Below are 17,081 nucleotides of genomic sequence, written 5' to 3'. Positions count from 1 at the left end.
GTATTCCTATGGAGAGGGGCGGGGGAGAGCAGCGCTCATTCCCTGCTCCTCTCCCCGGCCCCGATGTATGCCGCCATACCGTAGTACATTGTGTGAATGTAGCCTAAAATGGATTTCCAGATATAGCTTTATCACCAATTCAATGTTACTTTTAGTGTGTTAGGCCTCATGCACAAAATGGGCATTGGCCGTGAGGTAGCCACACAAACTGTGCTAACCCACGCCCCCATTGCCCACAGAAGTCACTTTCTATGGACATAAGCTGCAGAGTGATGCTCACCTGCCAATGTCAGAGGAGCCGCAAGCAACGGCACATGGTCCATCGCGGGCGGACGAATGTGTGTCTTACATTGTTATATGAAATGATTTACTTACAACCTTATTTAGATAAAAACATGTTTATTGCATTTTTGCATTCATCTTAAAGAGGCATTCCATTCTAAAGCATATATCTCATAACTACTGGATACTGGACTATAAGGGGAACCGTTTCAGTCATTTATATTTTTGGTGTTCACATCCCTTTAATAAAGGTAACATGTAAGCCTAACTATTCTCTGCAGAAAATTATAAGACAACAAAAAGAAAATAAGCCATTTTGCTTGAATAATAAATGGATGACATAATGGATTTTATTGTTGAAAGGAAGGTATGTGCATCAAGTTAAATATTGTCTATTTGCTTTACTGCAATGGTTCCCTATAATGACAAGTTTATATACACAGATATGATACAAATGTAATACTGCAAGTGTATAGCAGCATTGCTTTTCCTGTACATCAGATTGTCACAGTAATCTGACCTTGCAAAGCTCATTATTTAGTAGATACCAATTTGGCATGCTGTTCCTAGCGGTTTTTCCAGTCACTCATTGTGTGCTTTCAGTGGCACATTATATTCGAGTTGAGCCTTAAAACCCAGAGCACCTTAATGTAAAAAGCACATTGCTTATAATAGTGAAAAAGCAGCAGGGAATTCAATTTGTCAGAAAGGATTTCTCTAGATTATCATGTTTGATTTCCAAAAGAAAAAAAGGTAACAGGCAGAATCTTGAACTTCTAATGGAAGAATCCATAGGAGACTGGGAGACAGTGCAAGGCTGCATTTTCTACTGAAACACCATTAAACGAATACAGAATATCTTCCTTCAACCCTAAACTGGTTAAGTATATATATAAGTTGTATTCCATAAATCTAATAAAATATTAAATATTATAGTATCCTCTACTTCCCCAAACCATTCTTGTCAATCATTTGTGGTCAGTTAGCAATGATTACAGTCATAATATTCCACTAAAATTACATTTATATCACACCCATCTCCTTCATCATTTTAATCTTCTTAGAAATAGAAATGAGGTGGCCTTTGAAGTTTATGTTTTTTTTTTCTTCTTTACCCATTTTTAATATTACCAACAAGTCCATAGCATGTTTGATGTATGAGTTCAATTGAAAGTGTTCTTTGATTTTCTGTGCCTTGTGGCTTTTTAGTCTGACACTGGATATTGAAGTCGTTTTAAAGATTTACACAATCTTGGTGAAATGTGTATATATGTAAGTTGAAGTCTGTAGCACCTGCCTTCATCCATTTGATGCTGTTCATGGTAAGATTAGTTAAGGTATTTCACAAACCCACATACATACAATGGGGGAGATTTACTAAAAGCAGTGAAATAATTGCAAATTCTTGCACAGTGCGATTAAAATAGTGAATATGCTACCTCAACACCATGTGAGAGTGGAGGAGGCGTGGAGGGGCACAGCAGCCGGTGGCAGTCATGGCACGTTCCCATCTTGTGCCTGTGTTCTTTTGAAAAAACAGTGAACTTTCATTACCTGGTTTTTATGAAAAACTACGCCAGGTCAGACGTGGCATTCTCGCTGTTTGAGTGGCCCACTGGATACATCAAGGAGCCTAAGCCTCTGGGTGTGACAAAGGGGGCATGGCCGCTATTATATGCCGGCAAAGGAATATGCTAAATCTCCCTGATAGTACTGTACACAGACAGATAGTACCACTATGCAATGCACATGCAGTACTGTCACACAGTGCCCTCAGTATAACCCCATGTAAAGGACAAACACTAAGAGGCAGATTTATCAAGTGTCTGAAAGTCAGAATATTTTCAGTTGCCCATGGCAACCAATCACAGCTCAGCTTTCATCTTACCAGTGCTCATGAATATTTTAAAGGGGACCTGTGATTGGTTGCCATGGGCAACTGGAAATATTCTGACTTTCAGACACTTGATAAATCTGCCCCTAATTCTTTTTCACTGTTCCAATAATCAAGTTGTCTCTCTATACTATTGTTTCCATACTATTGACTACACTGTCCTTAACATTGGAAGACTAGAACTGAAGCAGTGCATTAAATATCTGGAAGGTGCTAATCAATTCCTATGAAATATATTGAGAATTTCCTTTTAAATATTACTTTTTAAATAATAATACTAAATACTAAATTATTATGGGGCTACTAGTGTTATTTACACAGTCTGTAATAATCCATTCCTCTTCCCAGCTGTTCAAGACAATGTTCAGTCAGTGAGATATAGGTCTAACAAGACAACTACAATGTTGGAGACAGGACTCAGAGCATCTTAGTGATATGTGATCAAAGAAGTCCATTCTTCCCTGCAAACAATAACCTGAAAGTGTTATCATATTTACAACTTAGCCTGGCTGTTCCATCGGGACTACTTGCATCCCTGGCACTGTGGTTGTTTCATGAAATCTGGCCAGTGCACGACTGTTGTTCCCAGACCTTGTCTTTTTATGTATCTTACATCTTAAAGGGAACCTGTCATCAGAAATTGGCCTAATAAACCACTACCAGTATGTTGTCAAGAAGCTGAACAGATTCTAGATCATGTTTCTTTCATGGTCCAGTATGGTGGCATCATCCAGAAAATCAACTTTGAAGTGAGATGTAAGTTGGATGTAAGTTGGGGAGGCAGAGAGTTTAAAACAGAAGTCAAACCTATCATGTGTTTTTGACTTGCACTGAACTTCAGAAGATACGATCAATGATGTTCCTGGACAGTGAAGGGGGCGTTCTAAGGCAGGGAAAGCCTAACTTCAGTGTTAAACTTTCTGCATCTTTGACTTCATAAAACCGATTTGCATCTAACTTCAAAGTTGATTTTCTGGATGTTGCCACCACATCAGGCCATGAAAGAAACATGATCTAGAAGCTGCTCAGCTGCTTGACAACATACTGGTAGTGGCTTATTAGGCTAATTTCTGATGACAGGTTCCCTCTAAGCTTTTTAAAAACATTTTTGACTCCACCCAGTTTTTAAAGGGAATAACTGAACCAAATGACAGATTTCTACAGAAGTCTTTTCATTGTTTCTCATTTTTACTGTAAAAATTTGTAGCTTATATCTTTATTAAACCAAATTTAAAAAAAATAGCTAGCGCCTTGCCAGTAGGCTCATCAAGTCACTGTGTGCCTCTGTTTATTTCTCCCTCAGCTCTGTTGTCCCACCCTCCTCAGGAATGAGGGGGGATGACAGAGTTGAGGAAGATGTTGGCCAAGTCACACAGTGGGGGGGGGATGTTGCGCCTAAAACACTGTCTAAAATGCCTTGCGCCACATGTATCAAGGCTTTTAGACCTGTTTTTAGCCATTTTCCAACTTGTCTGACTGAGGGGCGTGGCCTTTGGGGAAACGGGCGTGGTTTGACCGAAAAGGGGGCGTGGCATGTTCCGTGCGCCACAAATTGTAGCAGAGTTTAGACAACTTTAAAGTAGGTCTAAACTGTAAACCGGCAGTCTTATCCTGCACCAGATTCATTAACACAGTGATAAATCTGGCACAGAAAATGACTAGGGTTTTCCTCCACTAAACTAACGGAACCTGGGACACATTGATACATCCCCCCCAGTGTCTCGATGAGTCGTTTGAGGGAGGGAGCTGAGGGGGATATTGGAGAAGGAAAAATATAACCCTTTTGACAAGGTTCCAGCTAATTTTTGTAAAATTGATTTACTAAATACATGAGCTATGAATTTTTATAATAAAAACTGAATAGGAAACGGTGGAAAGACTTCTTTGGGAATCCGCCATTAAGTTTAATAGTGGAAACCTGATGATAGGTTCCCTTTAAATACCAATTATAAAAAAAGAAAAATTGCTTTGAATCATTTCTCAGTGCCAGTAACAGTGGCAGCAATTACAGTCTTGAGTTTCGCATTTACTCATGTGGAAACTGACATTGTTCCAGATCCATCCTAGCAAAACTGTATAATTGCATGGCTAGTTGTCATCTATGTCCAGCCACAAATTATCATTTGGATGAAGGTGAGCATATGACATGGCTACTCTAGGACAGAAAAGGAAGCACCAAATTAAAGTGACAGTGGACGCGTCTGTCCTTGCACACTACTTTCTTCTCAATCTATACAAAGAAAGACCATATATGCACATTGCTATTTACCCCTACCCCTTATAATAGTCTTATGGTTGCTTATCACAACCCATTTTATATCCATACAGCAACTACTGTACATAGCTAAAAGTAGGCTGGAATGATCCTTTATTTTACAGTAGAAAGCTGAGCTCTTAGTTTCGTGACTATAATTAAACTGACCCTCCTTTGATCAGCACTATTAAAGAAGGTACTTCCTTAAAGGGGTATACCCACTTCGGCAAATTAATGTCTGTATTATGAAAAATAATATAATTTTTTAATATACTTTCTGTATTAATTCCTCACTGTTTTCTAGATCTCTGCTTGCTGTCATTCTATAGAAAGCTTCATTGCTGGATATAAATCTGACCTTGGACACACAGGGCTCTTTACTTTCATAGAACTGTGTGATATAATGAGCCGTGCACCTTTGTGACCCTGGTTGGATTTCTATACACTATAAGTAAATAACAAAGCTTTCTATAGAATGACAGTAGGAAGAGATCTCGGAAGCTGTGAAGAATTAATACAGAAAGTATATTAGACATTTGTATAATTTTTCATTATTCAAACAATATCATTTACATGCTGAAATGGGAATAACCCTTTAATCTTTATTTGCACTAAAAGAATTTACACAAATAATATTATATACCAGGATGTAAAAAATCAATCACCACTAGACTACAAAAAGAGGTTATAAAACATATACATAAAAAGTTAAACAATCTACACATTAAAATCTAGACAAGAAGTGTAGGGAAAAATCTTATAGCTGTAATCTAAAATCCCAAAGTCACTTTCAGCACTATACACAGTAGATGCTAATATGTTAAAGTTAAGTTATTAAAATGATAAAAATTACATGTCTTTGCTAAATCAAGATGCACATTTTGTAGCGATAAACTCTGTATCATTGAGCAACTTATTAGCACCCAATTTATTCTCCAGTAGAGAAAATGTTGTGATCCTGGTTAAAATATGAAGGGAATGTAAAATGTGGACAACCAAGATGTGCACTATACAAATAAATGATCAAAACCATAGAATATAATACTGTCCCAAATTAAAACACATCTAAACTTTTATAGCCATCATGTTGTACATCTAATAATTTGTGTTACATGATAGGTACAGCATATAGGGTGTACAGCGAGAATATCAAAAACCAGAATAAGAGAGCATAATATTGGTGCAGTGTCTGCAGAACTATCTGGTGCCTCAAAACATTATGGAGACCATCATAGAGGAGATGCATAGCATCAACATGAGAGTTATTGCCATAGAAAAAGTCTACCACCATTAAAGAGGTTGGTCACATGCGTTACAGAATGGAGAAGCTTTCGGAACACTCCATTTAAAAACTAGGTATCCTCTCTTAATTTCAAAACAGATCTCATGTATTTTTATTGATACGTCTATAATTTATTGTATCTGGAGATCACAAGTTTGATTATAGTAGTTTTGTGTTTTATGACGTTATTTTTTACGCACATGTGATGGTAGTATTTCTTGTCAGACACATTCTAATTGATTTTATGCTATAACTAAGGGCCTAAAGGAGGCCCTTAGTTAGAGCTCCTCCTACTATTTTAAGCATGCTACAATGTTTTTTTTTATATGGATCTAATAAAAGCAAAGCTTCAAAGACTATCCTCTGTGCTACTGGTTCTGACAAAGCTTGTCTGTGCATCAGTGTTATCAACATCCTGGCTGGGAGCAAGGTAAGCTTGACTAATTATTTTTATTCAATGTATTTATATACAGTAGTAGGTCTCATGAACTGATCAGGGATAACGGCATGACAAAACAACCCAGAACCAGAAAAAAACACAGAGGAATTTGTCATTACAATTTGTCTTTGACTTGGCTGTCTATGTTCAATTACATTTTTGTTTTATCTGAATTGATCAAGTAAGTCTATGTATGCTGTTGTATATATATATTTTTATGCTTTGTCTTATAATATTGGGGGTTTTTTTGCATTTGTCGTAAAATGTTCTTTTTTTTTGTTGCACGTGTCCCTCTAAAGAGCAATTGGTCTTGATAAATTTGGCAGTGGCATTTGTCTTATTTCTATGGAGTCCTTTTGCGCCAAAACATGCACCTCAATGAAAATTTGCACTTAATTGTAAATCATGAATTTAGTTCATAGTCTATGCAAATAATGAATTTACTGCAATTTAAAGTGGCTTTGTACTTTAGTATGTTCATTTGGCACAATGAAAAATCATAAAATAGCATTTGTGCCACAACTGCACAAAAACAACGCCAAACATAGACAAAAAAGACAATATTGGATTCCCGCCATTGAATTTCAACAGCACCATGTTATTGATCAATGTAGAAGGAGCCATACTGGGGCAACTCGGGCACTCAGAGTTGACTTGATTTTGTCAAGAAGATCCAATATTTTTCAGTTTCATGTGCAACACAGGATGGGATAAAGAATCTAAAGAATAGAGCTGTAAGTGATAAAGAAATAGCACAGTGCAAATCTCATCTGAAGATTTAGGATTTATTGGGCTACCCTTTATGCTGTAATGTTTTGTTAAGTCATTTTTAGTTTCTTTATCTGAACTCCAATTGAGGTCTTCTAGGATTAGTTTCCTTGGCAAATTTTTTGAAGAAATCAAAGAAATAAATAGAAATAAAATTAACATATGTCAGGGATATTTATCCGATTCATTTCATTTTAGTGAACTATTCTTTGTCTAGTTTTGTTTTCAAGATCTAAGTTCTAATATTGGAAATCGGCTAATTTATATTTGACTTTCCTTCTGATTAGAACCATTGGGGAATATAATTAAAATAGTTGAAGGAGTTTCAGGTGCAGAATGTGAAGGAGCAGATGTAGTTTTATTCATTCATCTAATAGTGTTAAATGTATCACATCTGTCTATGATTTTCAATGAGAAACACAACATTTTGCGCAGTAGAAATTCATATGTTGAAAAGTATTCCATCTTTGGACCTAAGCAGGGTGACTAACCCATGAAGCTTTGTGTTGCTTAAATGCTATCACAACTCAGATTTTCAGATAGGATTTGTTATAAAACTTGGCTAAATCACTTAATATTGTTGAAATGTACTCACTGCTGTGACATTCACACAGGCATGTCTTGTATTTCGACAGTAATGGAATCAGGAGTAATTCTTTTACATAATTCATTGTATGAGTTGCACTGTAGGCAATGCACAGCTTTTCCTACAATTTCTATATTATTGAGATAATTCTCAATTGAGTTTAAACAGCTCAAAATATATTAAGTCAAATGAGGGATTGAAACATAATAACGTTGTGTAGCCATTGCAGTTTTATGTGAGCTGCTTCAGAGTGAAAGAAATAGGAACAGATTTTCGTGTGACCTCCCTCTCCTTCATTTTATTAGTTCTGAATGTTGCTGTGATATATCGTATGTAAGACAAGATATGCACTCTAATTTCTCGAGAAAGGAAAAGCAAGGTATAGAGTTTGCTTTGTATTTTTTTCGGGCAGTTAATCAGTCTTCAGGGATTTCACACACTATTCTGGATTTATTATTCTCCCAATTTAGGCAGAAACTTTTAAGTAGATATTTTATTAATCAAATTTGTTATCATTTCCTTGGTAGCCAAATATCAGTTAAACATTAATATTCTGAATATGACATTTGAAAAGAAGCAAGACACATACATAAGAACATAGGGGGATGTTTATCATATGACAGTGATGGCGAACCTTTTGGGGACTGAGTGCCGAAACTACAAGCAAAAGCCACACATTTTTCACAAAGTGCCAAATGCCAATTTAAAGTAACTAAACAAGTATCAAACATATTTGCGCGCTGAGGACACCAATACAGTAGAAAGAAGGAGAAATTAGGATTAGTATTGTAATTTCCCTCTAAGGTCTCTCAACAGGATGAAATCACAGATCCGGAGAAGGGTCTACAATGATAATCCAGCTCTGTCAGCACCTCCTTGCTCCTCCTACACTTCTAGTCACTTTCAAATAGCGCTGAACGTGGCACGTGCCTCTGACTGCAGGAGAAGGTATTGAGTCCTAAATGGTAACCTGGGTGATGGTCTGGGTGCCCACAGAGAGGGTTCCGAGTGCCACCTCTGGCACCCGTGCCATAGGTTCGCCACCACTGTCATATGATATGCCCGCCGCTGCATTTTTACAGCGCGATACAGCACTTCCACCTCTTGATGAATCAGGTAGGCTGCTGCAAGGTGTCTATTCTAGGCAGGGCCTGGCATAGAAATAAATGCAGCCGTCGACTCTTCACACGTGAAATCACCTATGATGACAATAAAAAAGAGAAAAACAGGCGCTTCCTGGTGCAGCTTAATATGATGTTAGATTGGTTATCAGTAGAGATGAGCGAGCACTAAAATGCTCGGGTGCTCGTTATTCGAGACAAACTTTTCCAGATGCTCGAGTGCTCGTCTCGAATAACGAGCCCCGTTGAAGTCAATGGGAGACCCGAGCATTTTTCAAAGGGACCATGGTTCAGGAATAAAATGTGTTATTTAATTGAAAAAGAATGTCTTCTGATACGTTAGCAGATGTATGCAAACATCTGCAATCTATTCTTCACTGTTCCGCGCGTATATTATCTCCCGACAAGTTAACAGATGTGAAGAACAGTGAAGAATAGAATAAAAACTGTGAACACAGGATCATTTAAGTGAAAAACGCAGTGAAAAACACAGTGAAGAATAGATTACAGATGTTCGGCACATCTGCTTACTTGTCGGGGTGATACGCTGTCCCGGGATCCACTCCTCTTCTTCCACTGAAGTCTCCCCGTGCTGCCCGATGTCTCCCTGTGCTGCCCGATGTCTCCCCCGTGCTGACCGATGTCTCCCCATGCTGCCCGATGTCTCCCCCGTGCTGCCCGATGTTTCCCTTGTGCTGCCCGATGTCTCCCCGTGCTGCCCGATGTCTCCCCCGTGCTGCCCGATGTCTCCCCCGTGCTGCCCGATGTCTCCCCCGTGCTGCTCGATGTCTCCCCCGTGCTGCCCGATGTCTCCCCCGTGCTGCCCGATGTCTCCCCCGTGCTGCCTGATGTCTCCCCGCGCTGTCCGATGTCTCCCCGCTGCCCGATGTCTCCCCCGTGCTGCCCGATGTCTCCCCCGTGCTGCCCGATGTCTCCCCATGCTGCTTGATGTCTCCCTGCTGCTTGATGTCTCCCTGCTGCTTGATGTCTCCCTGCTGCCGTTCCGCGCGTATCTTCCGACAAGTAAGCAGATGTGACGAACATCTGTAATCTATTCTTCACTGTGTTCTTCACTGTCTTTTTCACTTAAATGATCCTGTGTTCACTGTGTTCACTGTATTTATTCTATTCTTCATTGTTCTTCACTGTGTTTTTTTAATTAAATGCTCGATCTTGAGCAGGGGAAATACTCGTCCGAGCAACGAGCCGTTTCGAGTACCTTAATACTCGAACGAGCATCAAGCTCGGACGAGTATACTCGCTCATCTCTAGTTATCAGGCTTGTGGTGGTATAACGCTCATCTCCAGTAGTTGTGCACTGTCAGATGCGTGTAGGGTGCTGCACAGTCCTTGCTGGCAGGATGACCTCCGGTTGAGTACAATGTGCAGGTGTCAAAGGAGGAAGAAGATCAACTCCGCTCTCTCTGAACTACTGAAGAAAAAAATGGACTTTCTCTTCAACGTTTATTGTTTTATTTTTGAAATAAATTTTCAAAAATGTCTATATTTTTACCTGGATCGTGTCAGAGTGAAAGTCCATTTTTTTATTCAGTAGTTCAGAGAGAATGGAGTTAATCTTATTTCTCCTTGGACACCTGCACAAGTTGGGATACTGGTTCTCTATGGGTAGAATTTATTATGGTTTTATAAGTCAGCTTTCTGGAATAAAAGCCATGCAAAGTAGAAATTCCTGGCCCAAAGCCAAGAATTGTGAATTTTCCCCCTTGCCAACCTCACCCCAATTAGACGGGGAAAGGAAAAATAGTTGGCTATAGCAGAACCATGCAGGACCTGGCTTAGAATTAAAGCGGTTTTCCCATGAAAGAAAATTCACAAATTTCAATCCCTTAGTGAAGTTTACACAATAAAGATCATTATCAGTCCCTTAATTTACATTTTTACTTAGTTTTATTACTGTTTTAGCTCAAATAACTCTGTGATGGTCAGTGTAAAATTCTATGGGCGGGGACTCTCTAAGCACACACATGATTAGAGATGAATTATGCAAAGTGAAGAATAGTGTTATTTCAATGTGTTCTTACAAGCAAAACATCAGTAAACATCTGGAATATTTTATTATGTAATAAAAATACTGTTCTTCACTTAATTTAATGCTCGGTCTCGAGCCGGCGAGATACTCGTCCAAGTAACGAGCCGGTCCGAGTATACTAATACTCGACCAAGCAGTATACTCGGACGAGTATACTCGCTCATCTCTAATTATGATCCCTCTAGTGAGATGCTGTGTGTTGACAATGTAGTTATGTTATCAGAGTACAGGTTTATACTCACTATCATTAAGCTTCTTAACTGTACTAGTATCTGACGCATAGAAAAAGACACAGATCAGAGATGAGATGATGAGATCCATGAGATGCATATAACACATGACATTCTCAGCGCTGCTACATCTCAGCCACGTACACTGCCAGCTCTGCTTTTGCCTCCCTCCCCTGGATAAAGACCTTATTTGTCTGTAGCTTGTAGCTTTACTCTCCTCCTGTTGCTTGCAGGCAGGAAGCCTATGTGAAAGATTTCCCTGGGGTGCAAGGGTGGGGGCTTGAAGCAGAGAAGAGCTAAAGGCAGCTTCAAACAGGAGAACAATATGTCTTCCCCTCACTAAAGTACGAAGGTTCACAGTCGGATTCTGGGGCAACCGCTATTGTGTACACCAGGACTGATAGAGACAGGTTAGAATTATATCTGTAAACTGATGTAATTTTGATATTAACACTGAATTAGAGAATGTGTTATTTTGTTATCCTGAGTATATTTAAGAATCTTGTCTTTAATCTTTTACCATTCCAGTGGTATATTTTACACTAGGATTTGCAACTTTTTAAGGGATTTTTGAGGTAAGATGGCAATCCCCATAATTATTTTATGCAAAAAAAATCAGAAAATAAAAACAATATAAAACATGATAAAAAAGTGTGCTGTCTTTTTTCATCAAAAAAACTAATTTGTGATACATATCCTATAACACAACTAAGAAACTGAACTAGGGAGACCAGATATTTCGGCAATATGGGTATGACAATAAGTGTTATAAACTATTCCCAATAGCAACATTGCAACCTGCTACTTTACCAACATGCATATATATGTACTTATAGGTGTTACTATAATGTTCTATCTCTCAGAACCTGAATAATTTGGCATTGCAATGTCCTTTATGCTTACAGAAGTACAGTGTTTGGCATCCCTTAGCAAAGTTCTTTAGGCGTGCAATGCACCTTATGAAAAGTGGAAAAAGACCCTCAATTTGATCAATATTTGATCTGGACTACAATGATATAAGTATGATCAGAAGGCAAATGTGAACTCAGTGTCATTTGCAAAACATACTTACGATATGAGCAGACCTAATAAATGCACGCAGAACCTATGTATGTAAATGACATCCAACATAAATATTTGAAAAAAATATTCAAAATTATGTTTAATTATTATGAATTAGGAAGTGTCAGGGCAGGAGGGGGGAAGGGGCAGTGAGCCCTGATGCAAATAACAGATGAAGGAAAATGTAAGAAACAACCAATATCACTGGCAGAGAAGTCCAGCCCATGAACAGTCTTACAGATTTCTAATAATTGAGAACCAGCTAAGTAAAGACTCCTGTTTTGAACACTTTCCTACTGACCTGAGCAATTCCGTAAATTGATACTACTGTATTGTGATATGTAACAAAATTACTATGTTACAGTTTAGCCATGCAACAGTTCAAAAATTACCAATAGAGATGAGTGAATTCGTCAAAAAATTTGATTCAACCCAAATCGAATCAATTCCCCATACCGACATGTGAAGTAACAGTATGTCACATGCCAGGTACGGGTGCATAGAGAGGGCTCACGGGCTGAGCCCTCTCCATAGCCAGTAAGTCTTTGCTACATATTGCAGCAAAGGCTTACCGGTACCACCCAGGGTCGGTGCTAGCACCAATCATGGGTGTCAACCCGCAGATCACCGGTGGCAAAGTTTCCAGCGGCTTCAAAAAATGGTGGCGCATGGACACCACCATCTTATTGAGGACCGTCGCTCCTCGCGACGTCATCATGGAGTGGCGATCCGTCGCCATGAAAGCCTCGGGTGTTCTGAAGACCCGAGGCCTTTCTTGGTTTAACCCCTAGGGGGTTAAAGTACCCTAGGGAGTCTGAAAAATAGAAAAATAAAAATTAAAAAAAAGTAAAAAAAAAATTATAATAAAACAACCCTAGAACTGATATAAAATAAATAAACAGTAAAAATAATAAACACATTAGCCACATCTGAAAATGCCCTATATATCAAAATCTAATAACTTTTTCCACTGCGTTTAACCCTGTAACGGAAATTAGCAACAATGAGGAATTCAACCCCCATACAGTAAGGAACACTACCGCCATACATTGAGGAACACTACCGCCATACAGTGAGGAACACTACCCCCATACAGTGAGGAACACTACCGCCATACAGTGAGGAACACTACCCTCATATAGTGAGGAACACTACCCCCATACAGTGAGGAACACTACTGCCATACATTGAGGTACACTACCGCCATACAGTGAAGAACACTACCCCCATACAGTGAGGAACACTACCGCCATACAGTGAGGAACACTACCCCCATACAGTGGGGAACACTACCGCCATGCAGTGAGGAACACTACCCCCATACAGTGAGGAATACTACTGCCATGTTCCTTTCTTATTCCCAGAGTTCTCTGCCTTATGTAACACATTGTGCTTGCGTCCAATTTGCTAATGAAGGGGAAAAAAAAATGTAAAAAACTATTTGAAATTCCTTCCCATGAATCACTGTAAACTTCGGATTTGTGACGAGTTTTTTTGTCTGAAATTTTTTCCTTAACACGATTCTAAACGAATTTAGAATTGATTTGCCCATCTCTAGTTACCAACAATTAAAATTTATGGAACACCTATATCTCATTTTATCTGAGCATGGCCTCTGTGGTCTTAAAGTGCAATGAGTGGAGTCATCAATTTTAGATCTTATATCTTGCTTTTAATTCAGTCTGTCAGCCTCAGAGGTTGTGGATCCTCTGAACTACTGCGGCCGATAACACAAGCCACTACCTGGGACCGGAGTCTAAGTGGCACCCGGTTTTCACCAGAGCCCGCCGCAAAGCGGGTTGGACTTGCTGCGGTGTGGTACCATCAGGTCATTCCACAGGTGATTTGGCCACATTGGCAGCCAAGGTCGAGGTACAGAAGCGGCAGGTAATCTCATAGTGGAGGACAGTCAGGAGGTCAGGATGGGCAGCACAGGTTCCAAGTCGGAGACGAAGGAACAGGGCAGGCGGCAAAGGAGCGAAGTCAGAAACGGAACCGGGGTCACCACGGAAATTCTCAGAAACAGCACAAAGCATAAACAAAGCTTTCTCTAGGGCTCTAGGTACAAAGATCCGGCAGCAGGCACTGGGAGAGGCGCTTTCCCTTTAAGTTTCCCGATGCTGCTGCGTGCGCGCCCAAGGACACGGGGACTCATGAACATGGAGTGAGGCCAGGACTAGGGAGCGGGGACAGGTGAGAAGTGCTGGCGCTGCACCTGCAGGAAGCGAGGGGCACAGGTGAGCCCGCGTCCCGCGATATGGGTCGCAGGACCACTCGTGACAGGATCTAAAAGTAAAAACAGAATGAACCAGCAGCTGTGGTGTTCAGACACCATAATTAAATATCTAATCCTGATAAAAAGTTAGAGGTGTTCGACATTTCTTCTGTTACCCAAACATTAGGAGCATTTACTTTTCACTTTTACAAATGCAATTAGAAGCCTATGTGCACACAAGTGTAGAAGGACACTCTGTTCATGGAGGATGCTATTGTAATAATTCTAAGTGTATATGAATATAAATTGACAAATATTACTGCGGCTTTGTGTTTGTGCTCTTTTCATGTAGAGCAACTTTGGGGAGGAAGTTTGGCTATTCTGTCTAGCTTCTTGGCTTTCAATATGCAACTTCTTAGGTGCAAGGCAATGCCCTGAGGAAGCCTGTTGGCACAGGTGAAACGCGTGGGGATTACTGCCCCCAGTGCCTAAACACTGACGTCCTCTATCCAGATAAACGGTGGCTACCCCAGCACCTTCTATATTGTACACTTATTATACCACCCTTATGGCTCAAATATAATATATTGTATTGATGGTGCCTCATATATGAATATTGCAGCCTGTTTACATGCATTGAACTGTTTATCATTGTGTACTGGGGACAAGGGTATGTGTAGAGCACCTAGGGTGCTTTTTAATTGTTTTTATTCCTTTTTGTATCTGTGAAACTAATAAAATTGTTATATTTACCTACTTATGGGCATTCGGTTTTCTTCAATATTGATATATTACTTTTGTATGTTTGACTTTACTCTTGACCCATACTTCTTGAATAATTAGTCCCTTTAGACTTCATGTCATGTGACATTATGGGCATGTTGCTATTGTTTTTTTTTTTTTTCTCAAACTAGTTGTACTTTGCCTAAAAAGTCACACAGCAATGGCTAGTGCCTGAATAGTTGCACAAAGACAGGAAACCAGACAGAATAGTGATAGCCCCCTCCCCCTTGCCTTTTATTCTAATTACCTATCTCCAGTAGTTTCTTAGCTATCCTCTTTAATTTAGCCTATTCACACAGTAGCTGTGGGATGTGCTGATTGTTGCTGTGAGACCATAGCTTGCTTACACAAAGGAAATAAATAGTTCATCCTTCTCACTCTTGATGAAGGAGGGTAAAGTCATGCAATGCTCTCTATGTGCAGATGACAGGAGAGCTGTATCTTTGCAGATCTGTGGCTGCATAAGTCTCCGACACAGAAATGGCAGAAGGTCTTTTCTGTTCCCTATCAGTCCCTCTAAATTAGTCTGTAATTCAATTAAATTGTCTTCTTTTTTTCTGCACCTCATGCCCTGTCATACAATCCTCTGCAACCCCCATACCTAGCTTCTGCTTTTTGATACTTTCCACACAGCAGGGAAGCTGATAACCTTTAGTACTTACACAGCATAAAATATACTTCACATATGTGTTTCCTTGCTGGTTTATACTACTTATAACATGTCAGTTGCTCCTACCTGCATTAAAAGCTGACAGGCTAGTCACTATATAGTCTTGTATGTCTAAGCAGAGCTCATTGGATTTACTCATGAGAATCTCACGGGACTTGCTGCTAAATTATGTAAAGCGTGAAGACAAGGTATATCATGAAAACTGAGGTAGTGTGAAAAGCTTAGTGCAGTTTTAGCAAGAAAACAAGAGTGTTATGCAGAGGCTTATTCTTTTACTACTTTCTATCCATATGAATTCTGGAATGTAGCAGGACAGAAAAGTCTAACCAGTCAATAAAGTTAGAGAGTCATGTAAAAAAGTGACAAAAAGTCACTTTCCATCTTATGCTAAGAAAGTCGCTGTTTGACAATAGATTTAAATATGCATGTACATGAATGTGAATCTGTTATAAAAAGCTGATATTAAGTAACTTTCTTAGATATGCAAATAATATTCTACATTAAAGGAAATAGTAGACAATATTAATACTCTTTTAGGTCTATTTGTGTAAGTACTTTCTTGGCTAAGTACATTTCTGTACTTAAATATATTTTCTGTTTTTATTTCTATATCCAGGATACTAGTCACAATGACAGTTATGATATTCTTTTCTAAAGTATATGTTACATTCACATGCAGAAGTGTGCCTAATGATAGAACAGACATCCTCTATGCTTTTATAAAAAGTTGTTTTGCAAATCAACCATCTGCTCAATGATGGAATTGTTCTGAGAAGTTATCCCAGTTGTAACATTTAGGAAATGAAAACATTGTTTTAGGAGCCAAGGAACTTGTATGTTAAAAATGTTGAGATGACAGATGCCTGTAAAATCCTGCTGAGGTACAATAAGATCATAGATGATGCATGGATTAACAGAAATAGACAATTGAAAAAAATTGTGTCTGATAATATTTTAGATAACTCAGTTTTATGATGTGGAGATGTTCCAGATACAGAGATATCACAGAACCATTTTACATTTTGCAGTCACAAACTTAAATGTATCTCTAAAATGTCAAAAAGTATATATAGTTTTTAATAATTTGGCTAATAGCACACTGAGAAAAAAATGAAAGTGTAAAGAGCCCTTACATACATATGTATTATGTGACCTTAATAAATTCCAGTGGGTCCAGTTGCCTTTGAAAGTCCCTTAAAAGGTAATTAAAGCCCCTCTGTAAGTGCTTTATTTTCAGTATAATTACATCTATTTTGTGAAGGCCTCAGAAGTTTGTTATAGAACATGAGTGAACAAATAACATGATAAAAACCAAGAAACAGACACAAGACAACTCAGGAATACAATGATGTCAACCTAAAATGACAGTAATTAGAGAAGAAATCAAGTGACCCAGGGTAACTCTAGAGGAACTCAGGCTGGAGAATCTGTCCACAGGACAACTA

The sequence above is a fragment of the Engystomops pustulosus genome, chromosome 2 (assembly GCF_040894005.1).
Source record: "Engystomops pustulosus chromosome 2, aEngPut4.maternal, whole genome shotgun sequence".
NCBI lineage: Eukaryota > Metazoa > Chordata > Amphibia > Anura > Leptodactylidae > Engystomops > Engystomops pustulosus.
Note: the sequence above shows the minus strand (reverse complement) of the source record.